This window comes from Delphinapterus leucas, chromosome 8 (assembly GCF_059928025.1).
Source record: "Delphinapterus leucas isolate spDelLeu-1000000601 "Yukka" chromosome 8, BTC_Dleu_Yukka2, whole genome shotgun sequence".
Classification (NCBI taxonomy): Eukaryota; Metazoa; Chordata; class Mammalia; order Artiodactyla; family Monodontidae; genus Delphinapterus; species Delphinapterus leucas.
In genome coordinates, this window is record NC_143136.1 from 15,096,607 (window position 1) to 15,121,268 (window position 24,662).

General features: G+C 37.6%; 1 pseudogene; it reads left to right on the forward strand.

The window, feature by feature from the left end:
• Positions 1-24,190: 24,190 nt before the first annotated feature.
• On the forward strand, positions 24,191-24,311 carry LOC115802138 (small nucleolar RNA SNORA70; annotated as a pseudogene).
• Positions 24,312-24,662: the final 351 nt, after the last annotated feature.

A 24,662-nucleotide genomic window follows, 5' to 3' on the forward strand; every position in this document is an offset into this window, starting at 1 on the left:
GGAAAGAACTAATGCCAGTCATCTTTGGAGACTATCACGATATCCACACTTCAGCTTGTACACTGTCCAGTGACTTCTACACCCTAGTGTCTGAAACCTCAGAAACAGAAGGCAGAGGAAACTCAAACAGTTCACCTATATCCATACAGCTTAACAGGAAGTTTCTTTTGGTAAATGGGTATGGATGTTCCAATGAGAGCTAAACAAAGTTGAAAATATGATAAAGCTGCTCACTACATCAGAAACATACCTCCCACATCTCTGACCAGGGTTTGAAATATATCTAGTTAGTTCAGAGAAACACCCAAATACATGTCAAAGACATCTCATTCCTTGCCGCTACATAGAATTAAGCACCAGATGCTTTTATAATTTTAAATGTATGTATCCCTTAGTAACACTGCCAGATAAAATGCACTATGTCCACTTAAATTTGAATTTCAAATAAATAACAAATATTGTTTTAGAATAAGCATATTCCAGTTATTGCATGGAACATGCTTATGCTAAAAATAATTTACTGTTTTTATGAAATTCAAATTTAACTGGGCATCCTGTACTTGTATTTGCTAAATCTGCAACACTATCCCCAAATAATATTATGTTTTTTTCAGACATTTTCCTCAAGTATATCAAGTGAAGAATAACTTTTACATTTAGTTTCAAAATTACAGTATTTTACTAAATCCCCAGTATAATTTAATCCTTCCCTGCATCTAGGTAATCTATACCTAACTAAAAATAATCAAGGGCAAATTGATTATGAGCTTTCTGTAGGAATGAGGCCAGGCAGATAGATATCAAGGATACACGGAACGCTTTCTTAAAGACATTGAGATAAATGTTATTTAACGTTTCCCAGTAACTTTAGCATCATGACACATTCGCAGAATTAGTAAAGACTTTTTTCCCCTTGGCAACCATAAATTCCACCTTGTTACAATTAATGTTATTTTCTTCTCTTTTGGGTAGAGATGAAAACAGCTGGTCACCACATGAAAATACTTCATCTATTTAAAGGCAAATGTTATCTCTGAGCTTTCTCTTTTTCGGGCCAAATTATGTCTGCTCATTTATCTTCTTTGGTTCTAGTTCCAACCCTTTTATCATTTCTGTTTTTCTCTTCTGGCACCCGGTAAATTTTCCACATTTCTAAAACTACACAGATTGAAATGAGATTTTATAATTTAATAAGACCTTAGTAATAAATATAACCATACATATTGATTTGTTTATATAATTCTGATCTTTAAATATACTATTTTAAATGCATAAATTATATTTAAAATGCATTGACCAAATATAGCTAAAAGCCAATAGATAAACTAAAGCGGAATTCTATAAAAGTCAAATAATACCAAAGAAGTCAGTAAAAGAGAAACAGGGGAACAAAAGACAGAAGTAATGACTGAAAATAAATAATAAGCCACCTAAAATAATAAGATAAAAGAAGGTCTAAATCCAACCATAGCAATAATTACATAAATATTAATATACTAACACTCCAATTAAAAGGTAGAGACACTCAGAATGAATCATAAAGCAAGGCTCAACTAGATGATGTCTATAAGAGATACTCTTTAATATAAAGATACCGGTAGGTTGAATAAATGGATGGAAAGTCTATATATAGTCTATACTATACATGCTATACAGCATGAAAACAGAAAGCATAAGAAGGCTGGAGGGGCTATTTTAATATTGGAAAAAAGACTTCAAGACAAATATATAAGCTATAAAGAGGAATATTTCATAATGATAAAAGGGTAAATTCTTCTCAAGACCTAAAAAATTTAAATATGTTAGCACTTAAAAACACACTTCCTATATATGAATCAAAAATTGACAAATTAAAGAGGTAAGCAGACAATTCTGTGACGATAGTAGGAGACTTTAACACCAATTGTTCAACAATTTATAGGATTAGTAGACCAAAAAATTCCTGTAAAAATAGAGGATCTAAACAACACTGTCAACAATCTTGACCTTATTGATATTTACAGAACACTACACTCAACCATAGAAGAATACACATCCTTTGTACTTTCACCAATGTAGACCACATGCTGGGTCATAAAATCAGTCTCAATAAATTTAAAAGAATTGAAATCATGTAGAGATTATCCTCTGACAACATGATTAAGTTAACATGCATAGACATTGTCTTTCAGAAATTTTGGTTATCATTCACATTTTCCCACTTTTATTAACACAGTTTACATTTTCCTCTGGGTACAACCATCCTGCTTATTTGGGCATTTCTTCAATGAACCCAGGCTCATTAATACTTTCAGGTATCTTCCTATGGGACACTCCCTTCTATTTGAATGTTCTTTATAAATTAAAGAATACAACTTGCTTGATAGTGCACAGTCAATATGCATGAACTGGCATAAAAGAAAACACCAACAGTCTCTTAAATTGCAGCTCCAATGTCCTGTCTCGGACCACATCAAACTCTGCAGCATTTGGTACATGGAAGCATCATTTTCTTGGACACTCTTACCCTTGACCATGGCTTTCATAACACAGTGTTACCTATGGTCTCTAACCAACCTTCCCTCTCTACCTCATGGATCCCTACCCCCTGATTCTCTCCTTGGAACTCTTCTCCCTGTGTATTTCCCCAGAAGGATCTCATCATCCCTGTACCTTCCACCCTATTTATGCAGATCAATTTCATTTTTACATTTAGTTCCAGTCTTCTTCTTGAGCTTCAAGTTCATAATCCCCATGTGGCTGTGTTGTGCATATACACCCTACACTATAATTCCATATGTGGAAGAAATAATTATATTTCTAGATTTCTCTTCGTTAAGTTGCCTGAAGCTTACTCTGAGTACCCAGGCCTGTGGGAAATCAATCTCAGTCGTTATTGCCATTTCTTGCTCCATGAAGATAAGGCACAGTCCCAAATCATCTGGAAGCCTTTCCAGTCATCTCTCATGAGGCTTTTGAATGCCATTTGAATGTGAGATGCCTTTTGAATGCCCTCTGTCTCAGATCAGAGGTTTCATCAAGTAGAGCTGCATTACTGTTTACAGACTACATACACTTGGGGCAGAATAATATTTAGTAAATCTAGATACCCCACCCCCAGTCTAGGTCCTACTTCCTCAGGCAAATCTTGTCCTCCACCCCAAAGTGCTGACAGATAGCAGCTCTAGATCTCCACCTCTCTGCACAATCCATAAACCTTCAACTTCTTCCAAGTGTGAGGAACAAAATCATTTATCTTCTTTTCTTGACCTCAAAGACACTTAATCCCTCGATTTGTTCTTTCTCTGGGACAGTCAGCATTACCTCTTCAATAAACTTGGGCTTTGTACAATAAAGAACGTGTAACAGTTTTTGAGCAGTATTTGATTTCTGCTGGACAAAAAAAAATTTCTGGGGCAAGGAAATGCTGAAGTTTGTCTGTTTGCTAGAACAAGAAAGTGAGGAAAATACACGGTGGGCACTTATAGATTAAGATCTCAACAAATTATAGAGTGCTTTCTTGATGACTTCTCCTACCATAAGCATTTATAGACAATTCACTTTGTGCCAGATATCTAATTTATTCATCACACCCCTCTTCTGTAACATAGACATACTTCTATCCTTTTACATCATCATTTTTTTCAGCTAACATTTATTGTGCATCTCCTGTGTGTTAAAAATTTTATAAGAAGTAACTAATTTCATGCCTGCAACAACCTTATGTCAGAGTTGCTATTATTATCCTTATTTTGAGATGGAGACACTTAAGTTTAGAAAGACTAAGCCACATACACAAGCAGTAAGTAGCAGAGTTAGGATTTTAAATTCAAGATGATTAACACTAGCAACATCTCTCTTAACTCTTAACCACCATGCAATATTGCCCTTCTCCTTCATATGTTACATATATTTTAATGTATATCCAGAATTGACCTGAAAACAATTCTTTTTCCTGTTTCCCTGTTTCTGTTATTGATACCACTAATTCTAGGTTCTTGGAGTTCCCACTCTGAAATTATGTTTGACTTCTCTTGCTCCATCCAGATTCAGTCTTAGAAGTGCTACCTGAACCATATCTCTTCAATTTTTCCTCTTCTCCATTTTTTTCAGATTCTTATGATATTTTTATTCAACTGTTCTAATATCTTCCAAATGCTTTCTGGGTTTCTCATCTCTCCTTTCTCTAGTTCATCCTACATACCGTGCAAAGGAATCCTCACTAAGACACACATCCGGTTACTACCCCATTGTCAACTAAACTTGTTCTACATGTTTTGTTCTAGATATCAAGTCCCTGCAGTACTTCTGAGCCTGCTTTTCCATTCTGATCTCTTGCATTATCCTCTACCCACTTATTTCATGTCATGGTGAATGTTGGCTATTAACAATTTCCTGAGTATAATCTTCAGCCCCTCTTCATTCTTTGCTTGTGTACCTGTTATTTTCTCTCTTGGAAATACCCAAATATCCATTCTCTCTCCAAGGATCATATTAAATCCCCGTAACCTACTTCAGAAAAAAGTTTTTGGAAAAGATTGCTGGTGCTCGCCTATGTCCAGTGCTCCTTTCTTTCCTGGACACACAGAAACACTATATTCACCAGCCTTTTGCAGTTAAACAGCCACACGACTAGTTCCAGCCAGGGAAATGTAGGTGGAAATAAGATCCCACATGCTGTGCGGTGCTGCCAAAAAAAATGTTTTTAAATAACAATGGAATAAAATAAATTTTTTAAAAAATCAAGGCAGATGTAATGAATCATAATTCTCTTTTAAAAGTCTGACTAAGAGAACTTCCCTGGCGCTCTGTGGTTAAGATTCTGGGCTTTCACTGCCGAGGGCCCAGGTTCGATGCCTGGTCGGGGAACTAAGATCCCACAAGCCATGTGGCCATAAGTAAACACAACTTTCTAAATTCCCCTTTTCCAAGTATAATTTTCTCTCCTTTAAATCCAGAAATTTACTTAAAGTTTTCTCACGGCAAGTCTTATGCCATGTATGATAGTTATTTGTTTAGTTATCTAATCTTCTATATGAATAAGTAAGTCCCTATTGGTCAAAAGGCTGTCTCTTAATCACTTTTTATTGAATTCCTACTATTTGAGAGGCACTAAGCTATGGTGTCAGTGATTCAGTGTCCATTATGTGAATAATAGTACACACTTAATGAATGCTTCTTAAATTGAAAATAATATGATATTTGGAATAAGAGAAAGAGGACCCATAATTCATTCAGGTAAAGTCATAATCTCAGCAAATTAAAAGAAACATTGCCTATTTCTCCTTAAGGCTGTGATTTATATTCAACAAAACCAAATTACAGAAGTATCACAATTTTAGATATAAAAATATTTGACACTATAGATTTTGCATACTATCAAACTCCTGGAACTCTACAATGTCAAAATCTTTCTTTTACTCTCTAGAATTTAACTCATAATCCTCAGTATAATTATCATCTCAGGTGGCATGTACATAATTAGGTAGCAAAGGCAGAATTAGACAATGAAGAAGAGATAATAAAAGGAACAAAATCACCCTCTAGTTTGATTGAGATCTCTATGCGAGCAAAATGTATATGTGATATTCTCTTAAATGGCTTGAGTGAGATTGATTTCACTCATTTCTGCCTTTTCACAGAGTTAGGTGTATTGGGTATGGTTCAGGGCAGAATCTAATAGAATTTGTGACATGCCAATTCAATCACCTACTGCTGTAGTTGTAAACATTCATCCATTTGGAATTGCCCAGAATTTATTTAGCTGTTAATAAGAGATCAATAAACCAATAAATATTTATTGAGCACTTGCTATGTCAAATCTGTACAGGAACATTGACTCCGGGCAATTAAAAGGAATTGGTGAATTACTAGTCCTTGAAGAAAAGGCCATAAAGTATTGAAATAACCTGATAGACAATTTTCGAGGGGAAAAGAAAATTCTGTTGAGAGATGAGAACACAGTGTCCATAGAAGTTCATTGAGATATATCTTCTGTTAAGAAAAAAACTCTTCACAGTGTCAAGATGATCTGTTACCCCAGGAATGAATCAGAAATTAAGGCAAAGACCATAAATAATTAAATATAATGTATGTCTATAAAGCTCTTTAAAAAAAAAAAGAAGTAGAAGTAGAGTGCTTGATTCAGGTCCTTGAGAATCAGGAGGCAGGTTGTTTCCACCTGCTGACTCACTGAGGGACACGGGGCAACTCAATTTGCCGATTCTGGGTGTATTATGTTCTCTGTTGAAAGGCATGGAAACAAACTCTGGAGTCTCTTAAGAAAAACAATAAATTTAGTGGAAGGATACTGACTACCTCTAGAATCAAGAAAAATATTGAGCCAACAGGGTTTAAGAGGAAGAGGACTTGGGGGTAACTGCCAGGGTCACAGGAGCAGGAACTCAGGGGCAGTGTCTCTAAAACTCTGACGTGAAAGGGCTTGGTCACAACCAGCTTCCATCCTCCTATCACCCTGGAATGGAGACCCTTTTCAGCCTCACTTGGGTCTAGGTTTGAGCTGGTAAGGTACCCATTTGGCATTCCTCTGGATATTCTGGTTACCAAAGAAGGACAAAAGGGGAATAATATTGGGCTCCCTAAAACCATACTGAGCCCCAATTTTCTCATCTCCTTTAAAGCAATGAGTCTAGACTAGAAGAGCTCTTGGATCCCTTAAAACTTTCATATTACTTGATTTCTTTCATTAAAGACAAAAAGTCCCATACACCTAAGATCTATTTTAGGAGGTACATTAATCAATGGCGATTGAAAGAAATACCCAGATTTGAAAGAACCAAAAAGACACATACTACACATAGTAATTTGTTTGTCACTAATTAGTTGTGTGATCATGGGTAAACCCCTTAAGAATTTCAGTGCTCAACTAAAGTACAAATACCCTAAATAGATTGATATGAAGCCCATTACTCATCTAAGATTCTACATCAAATCGATATAGCCTTAACCATAAACACCTGACTTCCTATAGGGTAGTCTAGAATAAACATTTTGCATCCTAAGTTATTTTCTGTTTCGATCCCAGATTTTAAGCACTTCTACTTAAACTACTGGTAAAAACTCTCTAACATTAGACCACTTTTTCTAATAAAATGAGGGATTAATTGCTTCTGCTGGCAAGTGCTATAATCGACACAAGCAGAGGTTTTAAATTCAAATGGTTTTTATGAGAACACAGCTCTAGATAGACCATGCAGCCTTAAGTATGTGACAGCTAAAAATAGCAGTAAGTGCACAAGGGTAGAGGTTTGATGTTTGGAGGTAAAACATCAGAATGTATTTTGAACTGAATGATGCCATCTGTTCTACATCAAACAACCATAAAAGACAAACATTTTGATGTTTTTATGCTGTGTTCACTCACCTTTCCTCTTCAAACCATCTCAATTACAATGTTCCTTCCAGAAGCAGGGATTGTTCCTCCCCTCAATTCTGCCAGGCCTATTTTAGGCTCTGTCTTTCAGTGTGAAATTATCTGGCTGCTTGTGTACCCAAGGATCATCTACTGGGTTTGAAATTAGCCTTCAGAATAGTGCTTTATACTTTTTTTTTTTTTTAAGATAATAGATGATGTTCATTTTTGTGATTGCAAAGCACATACTCATAGGAAATTTGGAAAGTAAGGAAAAACAGATCATCTCTAGTATTAAATACTATTTATAAAGATATTCCCTTCTACTAGTGGATGTGTATGTGTGTGTGGTGTGTAACATTTAAAAGTTGAATCATACAGAAAGTAGTCTTTATGTTTTTAATGGCTGTATGGTACTCCTCCCTAGGGATTATTTACTAGTTTTCAAACTGTTTTGGAAGACTCTTCTCAACAGTAAAAAATTGATGAAAACAAGCATTATTCCTAAAACATGAGCTGAATACATATTGAAATTAATAAAGCAGCTTATTAAAATCTTTCCATACTCCTCAGTTTTTCAGTCTCCACCTAAAAAGACTCAATGTCTTTTCTGCTGATAAAATCTATGCTGAAGATTGGCCAACTCTTACTGTAAAAAACCAAAGAAAAGGAAAACATAAGTATTTCTTATAATTTATTTAGTCAACTGCCATTCGATGATAAGTTAACATTTTAAATGGGTTTTAGACAATGATCTGGTTAGAACTAAAAATGCTGGTATATCTACCATTACACATCAAGCTTAAACTACTTACAGATGCTTATATAAGAGACAAAAAGGAAAAGGAAAAATAATTTCTGATCCTGAGAATTAGGAGAAGGGCACAAACACACACACGCAACACACGCACACACACACATTAGCGACAGAATTAACTCAACAAGACCTTCAAGGAATGAAGGTCAATATGTGATTATTTCTGCCCAGAGGTATATACTAAAGCCATGAGTGATATTTGTATTAACAGACTAATTATTAATCTTTTACTATAGACGTCTTTAAAGTCTTCACCTCCTCCTCCTACTTCTGAAAAGGGTTATCGGTTCCTTTATTTGGCTACAAGGATAAATGAGAGATTTGGGCAGAGTTTTGAAGAAGTGGTTGGAAAACGGGATTTTGGTGAGGTTTTACTTTGGATTGTGTGCTGTAATTTTCTTCTACCTTTGCTTCCCACCTAAACCAGATCTTTAGTAAAGATCTACATTATAACTAAAAGCTTTTGGATTCCGGTAGTTTTTCTTAGGGATGCATTGATGTACTGAATTGACCCTGATGCAAGAGTAAGTGCTCTCTGCCTACAATACTTTTTTGAAATTTGGATGGTTGAGAATTTCCAGTAAATGTGCAATTCTGTCCCTGAGGAATGGTGCAGTAAAGTATAAACAGAAAACGGAAGTAAAAATCACAGAATGAGCAGTTAGAAAATTGAAAAGCCAGTGTCTTTGGGTACATCACTTAAACTCTGCTTCAGATTTATTATCTGTAAAATGGGGGAAATAATCTTTGAAACTTATTTACCCTGATTTTTTTGTGAGTACTCAATGGGAGAATATTTTTAATTGCTTTGTAGACTACTGAGTGCCTCATAGTGTAAATGTTTATAACTGTTTATAATGAAGACGATCTGTTATTGGTATTTCCCAGTTGGGATCCCTTTGCTTCTCTGATAGTCTATCACTAATATCTCTTTTAAAGTCTGCTGCTCATAAATTGGACCAGAGATGTCTTGAATAAATATCCTCTGTTGGCAACCCTGTTTCTCCTCATTCACACTCTGTCCATCTCCACCCTACTCCACGCCCAGCGCCTAGGGAGATTGACCCAATTGGACTGTATCAATGGGCTCCCTGTCTTCTCTTCAACTTCTCTGCTTTCTGGAGGCACCGGTAGAAGACCAGAGGGTGGAAGGAGAATGAGGGGACAGTATTCATTCCCTGCTTTCCTCTGTCTGGTTATTGTGGGCTGACTGTGTCTCTTCTTCAGAGAACAGGTCCTGTCTGGGGGCCTCTCCATACAACTGCTCTTTCCAGGGTCCGGTCACTGCTTCTTCCATTTGCCCCTTCAGACCTCGTGGTGCTTGCTGCTCCTCGCTTTTACCAGCCCCGAGGCACTTCACTGTCCCTTGTTTCCTTAAATCTTGTCCATGCCTTTGTAAATAGTCCCTTTATTAAATCTCTTCAAATTACTCCATTTAAATGTGCCATCTGTGTTTCTTCCCAAACCCCAATTGGTACAGGTCTCACCACCAAATATATTTATATCTTCACCTGTTTTTCTCCCTTAATCTTTCATCATCAATCCCTCCAACCAGAGTCTATATTGTTTTCCAGCCAGTGTTCCGGTTTTAGTTTCAAAAAAAGACAATTTTATTTTGTAATGGGGAAGTTTATGCTTTTCTTCTGTATTGCACAGAAGTATACAAGTGAAAAGCTATAAAGGAAGAACCTCAAATATGAAACATTACACAAATGCAAGTGATTGAAAATTTCCCCAAAACATATAACCATATCCCTCCTATTACTTCACCATATCCACTCTCACTAGTACAATCACACACACACACACACACACACACACACGCATGCACCTGATTCGAAGTAGGTGACAGGCCCAGAACAGTGGCCTCACTAAGTTGCAACCTTGGTTTTTAAGGAGTAGATATGTCTGCTGCCTACCCAACTCTTCCAAATGCTCAGGAAACAAGGAGAAGAACCCTGCCAACCTGGTATGCAAATACACAGTCAGGAGTATGCAGAGAGGAGAGTACAAGATAGGAAGAAAGTGGTGGATACCACTTGTTTGTGGCTATACATGGAACACCTCCCAGAAATTTCCAGAAATAGCTAGACAGAATGATTTTGTTTTTTTAGGGTTCTGGATTGTCTGCAAAAGTAGAAGAGCATTAACACTATAAAAAGATCACCTTTCCAAAGAACTGGGAAAACAAAAGTTATATAAGTTTGAGATGGCAGAGGAAAAATAATGAGAACAAAAGAAGCATAGCATGATCCCTCAACGCCAACGAACCTTCAGAAAGGAAGTGGGGAAAACTGCTCTACGATAGTTACTGAAATGGTCAGGACCCTCTCCAGAGTATGATATGGTAGGAGAGAAGGGCACATGTTTTCTCCAAAGCTCACTAATGAATCATGTTTAGGTTTAGGATACCCTGGTCAGACTCTCTGGCTGATTTAATGGTCTATTGCTATCTAATGTTTTCATTACATTTTCAAGGAGTACAAAAGTTCATCCTTTTTAAAAGGCCAAGGGTGCACAGAATGTCTACAACACAATTACGAAAAGGACAAAATGGGAACATTTTCAAAGCCATAGAGAGAAAATAAGTTAACAAAGATTCCAAATTGTTCTACTAAAACTCCAGGACATAATTTTCTCAGTTAACAGATGAATAGAAGACTGATCACCGTCAGTCTCTCTTCTACCTGGTAAATGGGGATAAAAAACTGAAACGGTGTTCCAACTACCAAAACAGGAAAAAGCCCCAACAGGTAAACAGATGTCATATAAAATGTCAGGGTGATTGAGAATGAGAACAAGCATCGGCTTCCATACTCAGAATTTAAGGCCAGTTACTTAACTCATCATGATGTTCTCAAAATACTTGAGTTTCTTCAGCTCATGTGCGTCCCACGTTGCTTCACTCTATCTACGTGGATGCTCTGTATTGTGTATTGTACTCTGGTGAGGGTTGAATCACCCGTCACTACTTACTGTTGACTTCAGCCAAACATCCTTATCTCTAAGCCCATCTCAACACATCCCTAAATAGAAAGTCTCGGTACCATAAATTCCACCTTCAAGCACTGATACCTTGGGCTAAGGACTGTCCCTTCAGGAGTTCTCAATTCAACTGCCCAGTGAAGCCCAGGGCAGCATTTGTGTGTGTGTGTGGTACGCGGGCCTCTCCCGTTGCGGAGCACAGGCTCCGGACGCGCAGGCTCAGCGGCCATGGCCCACGGGCCCAGCCGCTCCGCGGCATGTGGGATCTTCCCAGACCGGGGCACGAACCCGTGTCCCCTGCATCGGCAGGAGGACTCTCAACCCCTGCGCAGGGCAGCATTTTGTTCTACAAAATCGTTGACATGAGTTAATGAAAGAACTGGAGCTCCACGACTTTGTTTCTCTCCAAGCCCTCATCTCTACTGCCTTACCTACTCAGAGCTCCTAGGGCTTACAGCTTGAAAATCACTTCTCTAAGCCACTAAAGTATTGATTTCTCACATTGTCCAAAGACATGAGGCTAAAATACAACAGATAAATGCATTAGGAATTAGAGATAGAGAAATAGGGAGAAATATCCAGAAGAAAATAAAACTAATGTTTTTGCTTTCCTAATACACGCCAAGTATCATGTTACTCACTTTATATACATAATCTCATTTATTCTTAACCTCATCAGGCAGGGATTTTTATCTTCATTTTCCAGGTAAAGGAAACAAACTCGGGAGATTTGGGTAAATAACCCAAAAGGCTACGGCTGGTAACTAAACACAAGAAATTGAGCCCAGGTCTATATCCCAAAGACTCTGTTCTTTCCATAGAGCCCTCCAGTTTCCCAAAGACTATGCTATTACTTCTGGAGATTTAAAAAAATAAATAAATAAAATACTCGTTTCAGATCAGAGAATATTCTTATCGATTCATTAAATAGTTAACTAAAAGCGAACATTTTTAGTTTAAATTTGTATAAGACTTTATAAAAACAGTTCATTTTGGCTTATAATTAGTTCTTTCAAAAAATAATACTTTAATTTAGAACTCAGTGTGTTGGTTGTAGTTTAAGAAACAGGGTGCCAGGTCAAGAGTCAGATCTGGATCCTGGATCTCAGTCTATCATGTGCAGGTTGTATGATATCAGATAAGTAACTAGCTTCCCTAAACCTTAGTTTGGTGTATGAAAAATGAGGAGTTGGACCACACTAGAAGAATTTCTTGAAGCTGATTGACCCTGATTCATGGCTGTATGAGAAGTGGGAGCCACAGCACTGTTTGAGAAATCCAGTAAATGACTTTCAAAAAATCCAATGCTTGTTTAGGATAACATCAGAAAGGCCAATGCGATGGCGTATGGACAAAAATTAACTTACCTTGCTAGTCTTTTAAATGTATCTAGTAGACTATAAATCCCATATTAATTTGATGTATATCATCTGTTTTTAAATACATGAAAACATTTTTCATTAAAAGGCAGAGGTATGGTACGGTCCCTTTATAGCTTTGACTCCTACTCCCATTCTACTTCCCATAAAGAATCTTATCCCAAATAAATATATTTTGTGCTTAGAAATATTTTATTGATCATTATATAAATTTCCTCTGTAATAACAATATGTATATAAGTGAAATTTATTTTTTCCAAAGGTTCTTTCTAAGGTTCTGTGTGTTAAATTTTTTTCTTCTGGGTTGAATTGTCATTACAACTACTAGAAATACACAATTAACCAAAACAACATGATCACATCATAAAATCTGATATTTTTTAAACATAAATTTTTACTCAAAATGCATTTACACGGATGATACATATATATGAGGTTTTTTCCTAATTAGCTCATGTATCTGTGAATGAGAATTGCTTAATTATAGAATAAATTGTAGCCCAGCATCAATATTATTTCTATTTTTCATTTTTAGGAATGCAAGCTCTGAGAAATATTGTTCTCAAAAATATGTAGCTGAGAATGGAAGTTTCATTAGAACAATTTCATCCAACTCTTTAAACCCCATTATAGTTCCATGCTAAAAATCACACAGTGATATCTCATCAAAAATTGCTTTTATGTTCAATTAATTGGCAACTCAAATCCCTCCTTCAAGTTTGTTGAAATAGTTTAAAAATTGGGACCAATCTTACTTACAAAATTATTTGTTATCCATCTTTGGAGTAATTTCTCAGTTTACCACAGAAGGTTTACTAAGCTCTGTAAAATGACTATTAAATGTACTCATGACTAGGAGTGATACCCAAATATTAGCTTAGAGTAAGATATGTAGTCAACCAGTCCAATTGGACTAGATGCAGGCCTCAGTGCTAGAGCAGGGCCTTACAGACACCTAATTGTGCAGGGTATTAACCTTACGGTTGCTGGATCATGAAGAAGTCTTACAGGTCTCAGGTCCCATGGGAGGGCTGGGGTAGGTCCACTCTAGGATTCAGAGAGGTAAATATTTATCAACCAATTTGAAAGTATGTCAATATTTTAACAAAAGAATGACTTCCTGTTATGCTTTCCTTCAAGAACTGTTTATTACAATTTGAGTAATTGTTTATTACTCAAACAACTGTTTATTACTCAGAAAGGGTGGAGAAAATTGAAATGTTACATTTCACCTTTGCCAGTACAATTTTTTTTGCAAGATATACCAACTGATTTTAATGTTACAAAATGTTACTTACTACAGTTTCAGATCCACATTGCAACTTAGCTTTTTTTAAAATTAATTTTTATTGGAGTATAGTTGATTTACAGTGTTGTGTTAGTTTCTGCTGTACAGCAAAGTGAATCAGTTATACATGTACATATATTCACAATTTTTTGGACTCTTTTCCCATATAGGTCATTACAGAGTATTGAGTAGAGTTACCTGTGCTGTACAATAGGTAGTAGGTTCTTATTAGTTATCTATTTTATATAGTGTGTATATTTTTGATAAAACACTTTTGTCTTATTCTGTTTTCGGTATTTTCACCATAACTTTGGAGCTGCTGATTTAGCTCAATCACTTTATAGACAATATTGACATCTAATCTTATTGAAAAAGCCAGCCCTAATTTTCAGCAAAACCAGACTAACCTTTCGGCAGGAAAAGTCTAACCTTCTCTTTTCGATTTAAATGACCACATTGAGATGCCTTCCCATGATGGCCATCTCATTTCCTGACACTAATTTTAACACTAATGGATAAAACATGGCACTTGGCCATGTTGAAATAAGGCACAGTGCCCTCCAGTGCTTTTCACCAATCATCTTTGTCTTTGCTTCACTCTAAAGGGAACCCCTCCCCAGAGGGACACATTCTGTAGCAATAGCCAAGGGATGGGAGAAGAGAGGTTATTAGAAGGAAATATCAGCATTCCTGCCTTCTCTTTCTCAAGTGTATGTGAATTCTGGCTATGTCCACATGAGTCAAGTTATCCCATATCTAACTCCATGCTTTACACTTAAAAGAATCACGTATAAGACAAGGAAAAACACAGAGCTGGACTTCAGGATTTCAAATTGTCCATTTGTTTTTGGTCTGGAGGTTTGTACATCCAAAAGTACAATGTAATAGTCGAAAACATGCTAGATGAATGGGAGATATGCCTTTCTTTTGCTAAGTGGAAGGAAGGAGACTGTGAAAAGGGAAGGTAAAAAAGGAAAAACAACCAGATGTTTTGACCATCACAAGCTTGTTCTCCTATTTTAGGATACAAGTTAGGGATCTGCAAATTCCTTATTCATTCTTAGGTAACTCTTACGAAGTTTCAGTGTACCTCTTGAGGTATGTGGGCTCCAATCTGAAGGCTACTAGACTAGATGGTCTTTAGAATTTTCCTTTTGGGGGTCATGTTTTAGACAAGATCTTAATCATTTTCTCTAATGTAATCATAGCCGAAAATTTGAAGCAAAAATTCCATCAAGGACTATGTTGGCCAAAATAGGCTATCCTGCACATAGACACTTGGGCCGCTGCTGTGAACTGCTTTCAGTGGTGGAAACAAGTTTTCCCGTGGGTCATTCCCACTCTCCCTCAGGAACAAATTTGTCAGGTGCTGGTAAAAAAAACCATAGCCTCTGGAATACAACAGAACAAAGCTCTATGGCAACTATAGTAATAAGATGGGCGTCCTGATATTCTGGATCAGACACAAAAACAAGTAGAGAATGCCGTGAGGTTACAAGCCTGTGTACTTAGCCCAGTAGGAGATGTCACAGAAAGAGACTGTGCTAAGTCTTGAAGGGTGAGTAAAAGAGTTACCCAGGTGACAGAGAGGGGGGTGGCTGGAGATAGAAGTGTGTGGGGCGGGGTGGGGGGGGAGTAGGTAATAGTATGCAACAATATGCAAATAATCCACATGATATGCTAGATAAGGCAAGGATAGGTCTATTTTATTCCTGGCCTCTCAAATTCAATAAACCTCGATGGAGTCACTAAGGTCCTGGGTCAAAAATCTGAGCCTTGCTTCATCAAAATCATTTCATTTCATGGAATCTAAGAAGCAATTGATTTCAGACATGTTAAGACATGGTGAAAAAAAGAAGAAACCATGTATGATTTGGCAGTTCACTTGGGGACGGTTGACTAAGTTCTGGCTGTCTGATTTATAACAACCCATCACATGACTGAGAAATAAATCAGATGGGAAATACGGAGACTTTTCTAGGAATGGCATGTTCGTGTCCATGTCCCAGAAGGATCCTCCTTGCTATCTCTCTTGATAAGTAAATGCCTGGGAAACTCTATCAGGCATCTGAAGGTTGCTAAGTGATTGAAAATCAGAGCAAAGGGATTCAGTTGATCTTGACCATAGTTTGCATCTTCAACAATGGATAATACAAAGTTTGATGGGTTAGTTTTACTTCACTCCTGGAGACCTCATTCTAACAGCTGGAATGTCTATATCTGACTGATTCATGGTTTTTGATAAATATTAGACACATATATGTCCTTGGAAAATATGGACGCATTTTTGAATAGGCATATCCATAATTTTCATAAATCGTGTTATTAAGTTTTTTTCAAAAGCTTGCTAGATGACAACGTAAAATGGTGCAGTCACTATGGAAAGCAGTTTGACAGTTCCTCAGTAAGTTAAACAATAATTTGCCTTATGACCCAGCAATTCCACTCCTGGGTCTATACCCAAAAGAATTGAAAACAGGTGTTCAGACAAAAACTTGACCACAAGTATATATAGCAGCACTATTCACAATAACCAAAGGTGACAACAACCCAAATGTCCATCAACTGATTGATGGGTAAACAAAATGTGGTGTGTACTCATACGATGGAATATCATTCAGTCATAGAGAGGAATAAAGTGCTAGTGCGGGCTACGAAATGGAGGAACCTTGAGAATGTTACACTAACTGAAAGAAGCTAGGCACAAAAGGTCACACGTTGTATGATTCCATTTGCTTGAAATATCCAGACACGTCCAAAGAGACATAATGCAGGTTGGAGGTTAACAGGGCCTGGGGGAGAGAAGAATGGGAAGTGACTGCTTAATGGGCATGGATTTCCTTTGCAGTGATGAAATATTCTGAAACTCACTATTTGACGGTATTTGGGGACGGTTTGTGGAGCAGGTGATAAGTGTGTGTACGTTACATCAATGTTAGTGCAGGGTTCCAACAAGAGACAGAGAGAAAGTGTGCTGCTTACGTACCAGCAATTTTAAAGGCACGAAGGTCTGAAGAAGACTGAAAACAATACTCTTCAACAGGCAGGTTAGAAACAGGAGCAATTTAGATTGTTGAAGGTAAAGTAACCTTTTGTTCCAAATTATTAATTAAGGATGATTTTTTTTAAAGCTCATGAAATAAGATACAAACCTGACCAGTCTTCAAATAAAAGCAAAACAAAACAGAAAATTTCTTGGCCTTATCACAAGCTCTTGCTCTTTATTTAATTTCCAATAAAACAGAAAACTGGAACCATTCTGAGTAAAAAGCACATTTTTCTTCTCTTAAAAGAATCAAATGTGTTCTATGGGTTTCTATGAAAATGGCAGTTCAGGTGTCATCTCCTTCCATTTTGCCAGAATTTCTTGAATGGGTTACTTAAATTTACTAATCCTGGTCATAACATGACCAGCTCACTGAGTTATTGTGAGCATAAAATTAAATAACTATAACAATTGCTGACATGTACTGAATGTCTGTTATGTGTCAGGCACAGTTCTAAGCACTTCACATGTATTATTCTTCATATCAACCTCACTAGGTGGACCCTATTAATATCCTGGTTTGAGGGTAAATAACTCACCCAAAACCACACAGCTAGCAAGTGCTTGGACCAGAATTTGGAGCAGACAGTCTGGCTTCAGAATTTGTGCCCTTTGACAACTCTGCTATGTCTCATGGTGTCCTGCAGACAGGATGTACTTTGGGACATTGGATCCTTTCCTCCCTATTTGTAGAACTGTGACAGCAGCTTTGCAGATGCCAGTCTTCAGGTGGTGACAACAGCATCTTAAAGAACAAATGTTATTTCACCTCTGATTTTCATAGATCTGAACCCCATTCTGAAGGAAGAGATTTTACTAAGCTATTCTCCACCTGGACAAGGGTCGGTAAGGCAGGAGGAGAGCTGGCCAGAATAGCAGTAGCAGGAATGTTTCCTGAGGCTGCCCATGCCGATATGGAGCAGACCAGCAGGACATGCTTCAGGACAGAGCAGACCAGCAGGTCACTGGGAGCACTGAGAAGCTGGGAAACAACAGGAGGTGAAAAGATAGTGCTTTACCAGCCATACTGTAGTTGAGGCAAAAAAAAGAAAAAAAATCACTAGCAATGAACCTCTCTTTATTTAAAATTGTGCTATTTTTGATTTTTAGAAATTTTGCATTAAAATTTTAGTTGTCTTGATCACTGAGTTTTTTGGTGCAATGTGAATACCTCACTTGCCTCACTCTAGTCCCAGCCTTGACACTGCTCTCGTTGCCGGATGACCTGGGTTTCCTGCTGACCCTTCAACATAGCTGCAGGTACTTGAGCAAACTCCTTGACTTGTGTTCTCACCTATGGAATGGACATAAACCCCCTCCACCACAGAAGGCTTTGGTGATAATCAAAGGAGCTGATGTGGCAGAAGTGCTTTGGGCTATATAGATGTGAGTGAGAGGGAAATAATGCAAAAATGTATTATTCCCTGTACAGTTAGACTAGAAATTAGTGGTGCCCCAAATGGACCACTGGTGACAGGGAGGGAGAGGGAAATACTCTGATGAAAAGAGATCAGACCCTCAGGTGAGGAGGGTCTAGAAGGAAGACCTGCTGACCCTTCCATCTGCCCTGGTGAAAGTAGAGACCCTGGAGCAGGGGCGTCTGCTTTAGCAGTTACATATTCTTTCTCTCACTTCCTTATAGCTCTAGTTTATTCTCCAGGGACTTTTCTAGGGCCTCTAATCCCCAGCCTTAAAGGAGTTAGACTGTACCAAGTAAAAATATTGACAAAGATCTAAGTCCTGACCCACTGTCCTTGTGTTGATGCACTAATGGCTGAAAGGGTCACCAGATGTTTCTTCTTACCCATTTAAACCCAGCCTCTCAGGACTGGCCCGTTGGTGGGGGGCGGGAACCTCAATCTCCTTTTACTACAGGGACTTAACGCATACCTTCCTGGTAAACTACAAGAAGGAGTTTGTGGATGAGGGTGTAAATGAATAAACAAGGTAAAAAATTTTCGGAAGGCTCAAAACAATGTCTACCATCATCATATTATTTCTAAATTATTCCAAGATGACTTGTGCAAAAAGCACAATTTTAAAAAATCAGATAACACCACATCCATTTTGGTGTATTTGTCCTATTTTTAGTTTTTGAATGAATGTCCCCCAACTTTGAGTAATCTAGTCCCCTTCTCTATAGCTAAGATGCTGAAATGGAGGCCAGAGGAAGGGCTGATGAGTTTCAGATTGTTGCAGAAAATAAGCTTGTGCACAAGAGTCAAGGGTCTCAGAACAAACTGGCAACTTGATGGGTGGCTGAAGGCAGTCTACTAAGCAGATCTTTGTTTGGACGCTTGCTTCTGCTGCTACATTTACAGCCAGTGGAACGACTTGATTGGGTGCTATAAATTATTGAGAATGTGTCCTCAGATTAGTCCTTCACCCACTTTATTGTGTCAATTCGTTTAACCATTCAAGACTAAGGCAAGGTGGAAAGAAATCCTAAGTTAGACTTCCAATTGAATTTTCCTTTTTTTTTTTTTTTGCGGTACGCACAGCCTCAGCGGCCATGGCTCACGGGCCCAGCCGCTCCGTGGCTTGTGGGATCTTCCCGGACCGGGGCACGAACCCGTGTCCCCTGCATCGGCAGGCAGACTCTCAACCACTGCGCCACCAGGGAAGCCCCTGAATTTTCTTTTTCTTTTTCTTTTTTTCACTTTTTTGTTTACATTGACATTTAAAAAATTTTTTAAATTTAATTTTATTTATTTTTTTATACAGCAGGTTCTTATTAGTCATAAATTTTATACACATCAGTGTATACATGTCGATCCCAATCGCCCAATTCATCACACCACCATCCCCACCCCCGCATGGCTTTCCCCACTTGGTGTCCATACGTTTTTTCTCTACATCTGAGTCTCTACTTCTGCCCTGCGAACCGGTTCATCTATATCATCTTTCTAGGTTTCACATACATGCATTAATATACAATATTTGTTTTTCTTTTTCTGACTTACTTCACTCTGTATGACAGTCTCTAGGTCCATCCACGTCTCAACAAAAGACTCAATTTCGTTCCTTTTTATGGCTGAGGAATACTCCATTGTATATATGTACCACATCTTCTTTACCCATTTGTCTGTCAGTGGGCATTTAGGTTGCTTCAATGACCTGGCTATTGTAAATAGTGCTGCAATGAACATTGGGGTGCATGTGTCTTTTTGAATTATGGTTTTCTCTGGGTATATGCCCAGTAGTGGGATTGTTGGATCATATGGTAATTCTATTTTTAGTTTTTGAAGGAACGTCCATACTGTTCTCCATAGTGGCTGTATCAATTTACATTCCCACCAACAGTGCAAAAGGGTTCCCTTTCTCCACATTCTCTCCAGCATTTGTTGTTTGTAGATTTTCTGATGATGCCCATTCTAACTGTTGTGAGGTGATACCTCACTGTAGTTTTGATTTGCATTTCTCTAATAATTAGTGATGCTGAGCAGCTTTTCATCTGCTTCTTGGCCATCTGTATATCTTCTTTGGAGAAATGTCTATTTAGGTCTTATGCCCATTTTTGGATTGGGTTGTTTGTTTCTTTAATATTGAGCTGCATGAGCTGTTTATATATTTTGGAGATTAATCCTTTGTCCATTGATTTGTTTGCAAATATTTTCTCCCATTCTGAGGGTTGTCTTTTTGTCTTGTTTATGGTTTCCTTTGCTGTGCAAAAGCTTTTAAGCTTCATTAGGTCCCATTTATTTATTTTTGTTTCTATTTCCATTACTCTAGGAGGTGGATCAAAAAAGATCTTGCTGTGATTTATGTCAAAAAGTGTTCTTCCTATGTTTTCCTCTAAGAGTTTTATAGTGTCCGGTCTTACATTTAGGTCTTGAATCCATTTTGAGTGTATTTTTGTGTATGGTATTAGGGAGTGTTCTAATTTCATTCTTTTACACGTAGCTGCCCAGTTTTCCCAGCACCACTTATTGAAGAGACTGTCTTTTCTCCATTGTATATCCTTGCCTCATTTGTCATAGATTAGTTGACCATAGGTGCATGGGTTTGTCTCTGGGCTTTCTATCTTGTTCCATTGATCTATGTTTCTGTTTTTGTGCCAGTACCATATTGTATTGATGACTATAGCTTTGTAGTATAGTCTGAAGTCAGGGAGTCTGATTCCTCCAGCTCTGTTTTGTTCCCTCAAGACTGCTTTGGCTACTCGGGGTCTTTTGTGTCTCCACATAAATTTTAAGATTTTTTGTTCTAGTTCCGTAAAAAATGCCATTGGTAATTTGATAGGGATTGCATTGGATCTGTAGATTGCTTTTGGTAGTATAGTCATTTTCACAATATTGATTCTTCCAATCCAAGAACATGGTATATCTCTCCATCTGTTGGTATCATCTTTAATTTCTTTCATCAGTGTCATAGTTTTCTGCATACAGGTCTTTTGTCTCCCTAGGTAGGTTTATTCCTAGGTATTTTATTCTTTTTGTTGTAATGGTAAATGGGAGTGTTTCCTTAATTTCTCTTTCAGATTTTTCATCATAGTGTATAGGAATGCAAGAGATTTCTGTGCATTAATTTTGTATCCTGCAACTTTACCAAATTCATTGATTAGCTCTAGTAGTTTTCTGGTAGCATCTTTAGGATTCTCTATGTATAGTATCATGTAATCTGCAAACAGTGACAGTTTTACTTCTTCTTTTCCAATTTGTATTCCTTTTATTTCTTTTTCTTCTCTGCTTGCCATGGCTAGAACTTCCAAAACTATGTTGAATAATAGTGGTGAGAGTGGGCATCCTTGTCTTTTTCCTGATCTTAGAGGAAATGCTTTCAGTTTTTCACCATTGATAATGATGTTTGCTGTGGGTTTGTCATATATGGCCTTTATTATGTTGAGGCAGGCTCCCTCTATGCCCACTTTCTGGAGAGTTTTTATCATAAATGCGTGTGGAATTTTGTCAAAAGCTTTTTCTGCATCTACTGAGATGATCATATGGTTTTTATTCTTCAATTTGTTAATATGGTATATCACATTGATTGATTTGCATATATTGAAGAATCCTTGCATCCCTGGGATAAATCCCACTTGATCATGGTGTATGATCCTTTTAATGTGTTGCTGGATTCTGTTTGCTAGTATTTTGTTGAGGATTTTTCCATCTATATTCATCAGTGATATTGGTCTGTAATCTTCTGTTTTTGTAGTATCTTTGCCTGGTTTTGGTATCAGGATGATGGTGGGCTCATAGAATGAGTTTGGGAGTGTTCCTCACTCTGCAATTTTTTGGAAGAGTTTGAGAGGGGTGGGTGTTAGCTCTTCTCTAAATGTTTGATAGGATTCACCTGTGAAGCCATCTGGTCCTGGACTCTTGTTTGTTAGAAGATTTTTAATCACAGTTTCAATTTCATTACTTGTGATTGGTCTGTTCATATTTTCTGCTTCTTCCTGGTTCAGTCTTAGAAGGTTATACCTTTCTAAGAATTTGTCCATTTCTTCCAGGTTGTCCATTTTTTTGGCATAGAGTTGCTTGTAGTAGTCTCTTAGGATGCTTTGTATTTCTGCGGTGTCTATTGTAACTTCTCCTGTTTCATTTCCAATTTTATTGATTTGAGTCCTCTCCCTCCTTTTCTTGATGAGTCTGGCTAATGGTTTATCAATTTTGTTTATCTTCTCAAATAACCAGCTTTTAGTTGTATTGATCTTTGCTATTGTTTTCTTTGTTTGTATTTCACTTATTTCTGCTCTGATCTTTATGATTTCTTTCCTTCTGCTAACTTGGGTTTTGTTTGCTCTTCTTTCTCTAGTTCCTTTAGGTGTAAGGTTAGATTGTTTATTTGAGATTTTTCTTGTTTCTTGAGGTAGGTTTGTATTGCTATAAACTTCCTTCTTAGAACTGCTTTTGCTGCATCCCATAGGTTTTGGATCATCGTGTGTTCATTGTCACTTGTCTCTAGGTATTTTTTGATTTCCTCTTTGCTTTCTTCAGTGATCTCTTGGTTATTTAGTAACGTATTGTTTAGCCTCCGTGTGTTTGTGTTTTTTACGATTTTTCCTCTGTAATTCATTTCTAATCTCATAGCCTTGTGGTCGGAAAAGATGCTTGATAGGATTTCAATTTTCTTAAATTTACTGAGGCTTGATTTGTGACCCAAGATGTGATCTATCCTGGAGAATGTTCTGTGAGCACTTGAGAAGAAAGTGTAATCTGCTGTTTTTGGATGGAATGTCCTATAAATATCAATTAAATCTGTCTGGTCTATTGTGTCATTTAAAGCTTCTGTTTCTTTATTTATTTTCATTTTGGATGATCTGTCCATTGGTGTAAGTGAGGTATTAAAGTCCCCCACTATTATTGTGTTACTGTCAATTTCCTCTTTTATAGCTGTTAGCATTTGCCTTATGTATTGAGGTGCTACTATGTTGGGTGCATATATATTTATAATTGTTATATCTTCTTCTTGGATTGACCCCTTGATCATTATGTAGCGTCCTTCCTTGTCTCTTGTAACATTCTTTATTTTAAAGTCTATTTTATCTGATATGAGTATTGCTACTCCAGCCTTCTTTTGATTTCCATTTGCATGGAATATCTTTCCCCATCCCCTCACTTCCACCAACTGAATTTTCATATGCTGTATTCCTCTGTTTCAAGGACTGCATTAGTAAATCCTACAGCTGATTTCTGTATTTCAGCTGCATCCCGCAGACCTGACATCGAGTCTGTGCTCCTGTTAGGAATGACACATTTTGCTTCTAATGCACTGATTTTTCATATGGATAGTCAATATACTTATTGTTAGAAAAATAAGTCATACCTCTCTCCATCCCCGGAAGTGCTTCAGGATCTGTCTTCACTAATATTATATAGTTAATCACAACAGAAAATGGGAAGGAGGCTAATGAACTTATTCATGACAGGATAAATAAAGATATCAGACAAACAAGTAAGCAGCTGTGCCCAGGGCCAACCACATGGAGTTTGCAGGGTTCTCCTGGCTACAGAGTTTTTCCTGAAATATGCATACATGAGGACAAAGAGAGATTGAGGCAGAAGATTCTAAGCATCTGATTCTAAGCTCCTTGATGAAAAATGTTCTGCTTTAGTATAGGAGAAAGGGATTAAGCAATGGAACATCTTCTAGAATTCCTAAGGTGTCTAAATTTGAACTGCTCTAGCAGCTTAGCTACAGCCAACTACAGTGTTATCCAAACATCTTCAAATCCAGACTTCTCACTGTCATTATGAACCCTCTATCAACTGAACAAAGAATAAGTAAATACCTGTGCCTAGTCTTCTTCATTCAGTCATTCCTCGAATACCCATTGAGTGCCTACTTGTGTTAGTAATCTATTGCCCCATAAAAAATGATCCATTTGCAGCCAAGTAAGCCAACTGTGCTCTTTTCTACATGGGGGTCTGGCATGTAATGGCTGCAAAGAACAGTCTCCTCAGTAGTGCCTGTAAGGGTTGCTCTAATGGACCTTGGAAACAGCCCTTTCCAGTAGTCATTTGTGACTGGCATGCTGTCCCCAATCTAGGCTCCAGACAGGTACACATGGTGCCTTTGGAAAGCCCCAGGGCACAGTGGCCAGGGTCCATATTGGCCAAATCATAATGTGAATCCACACCAAGCTGCAGAACAAGGAGCATGTGATTGAGGCCCTACACAGGGCCAAGGTCAAGTTCCCTGGCCGCCAGAAGAGCCACATTTCCAAGAAGTGGGGATTCACTAAGCTTAATATAGATGAATTTGAAAACATTGTGGCAGAAAAGCGGCTCATCCCAGATGGCTGTGGGGTCAAACACATCCCTAATTTTGGCCCCTGGACACATGGCGGGCCCTGA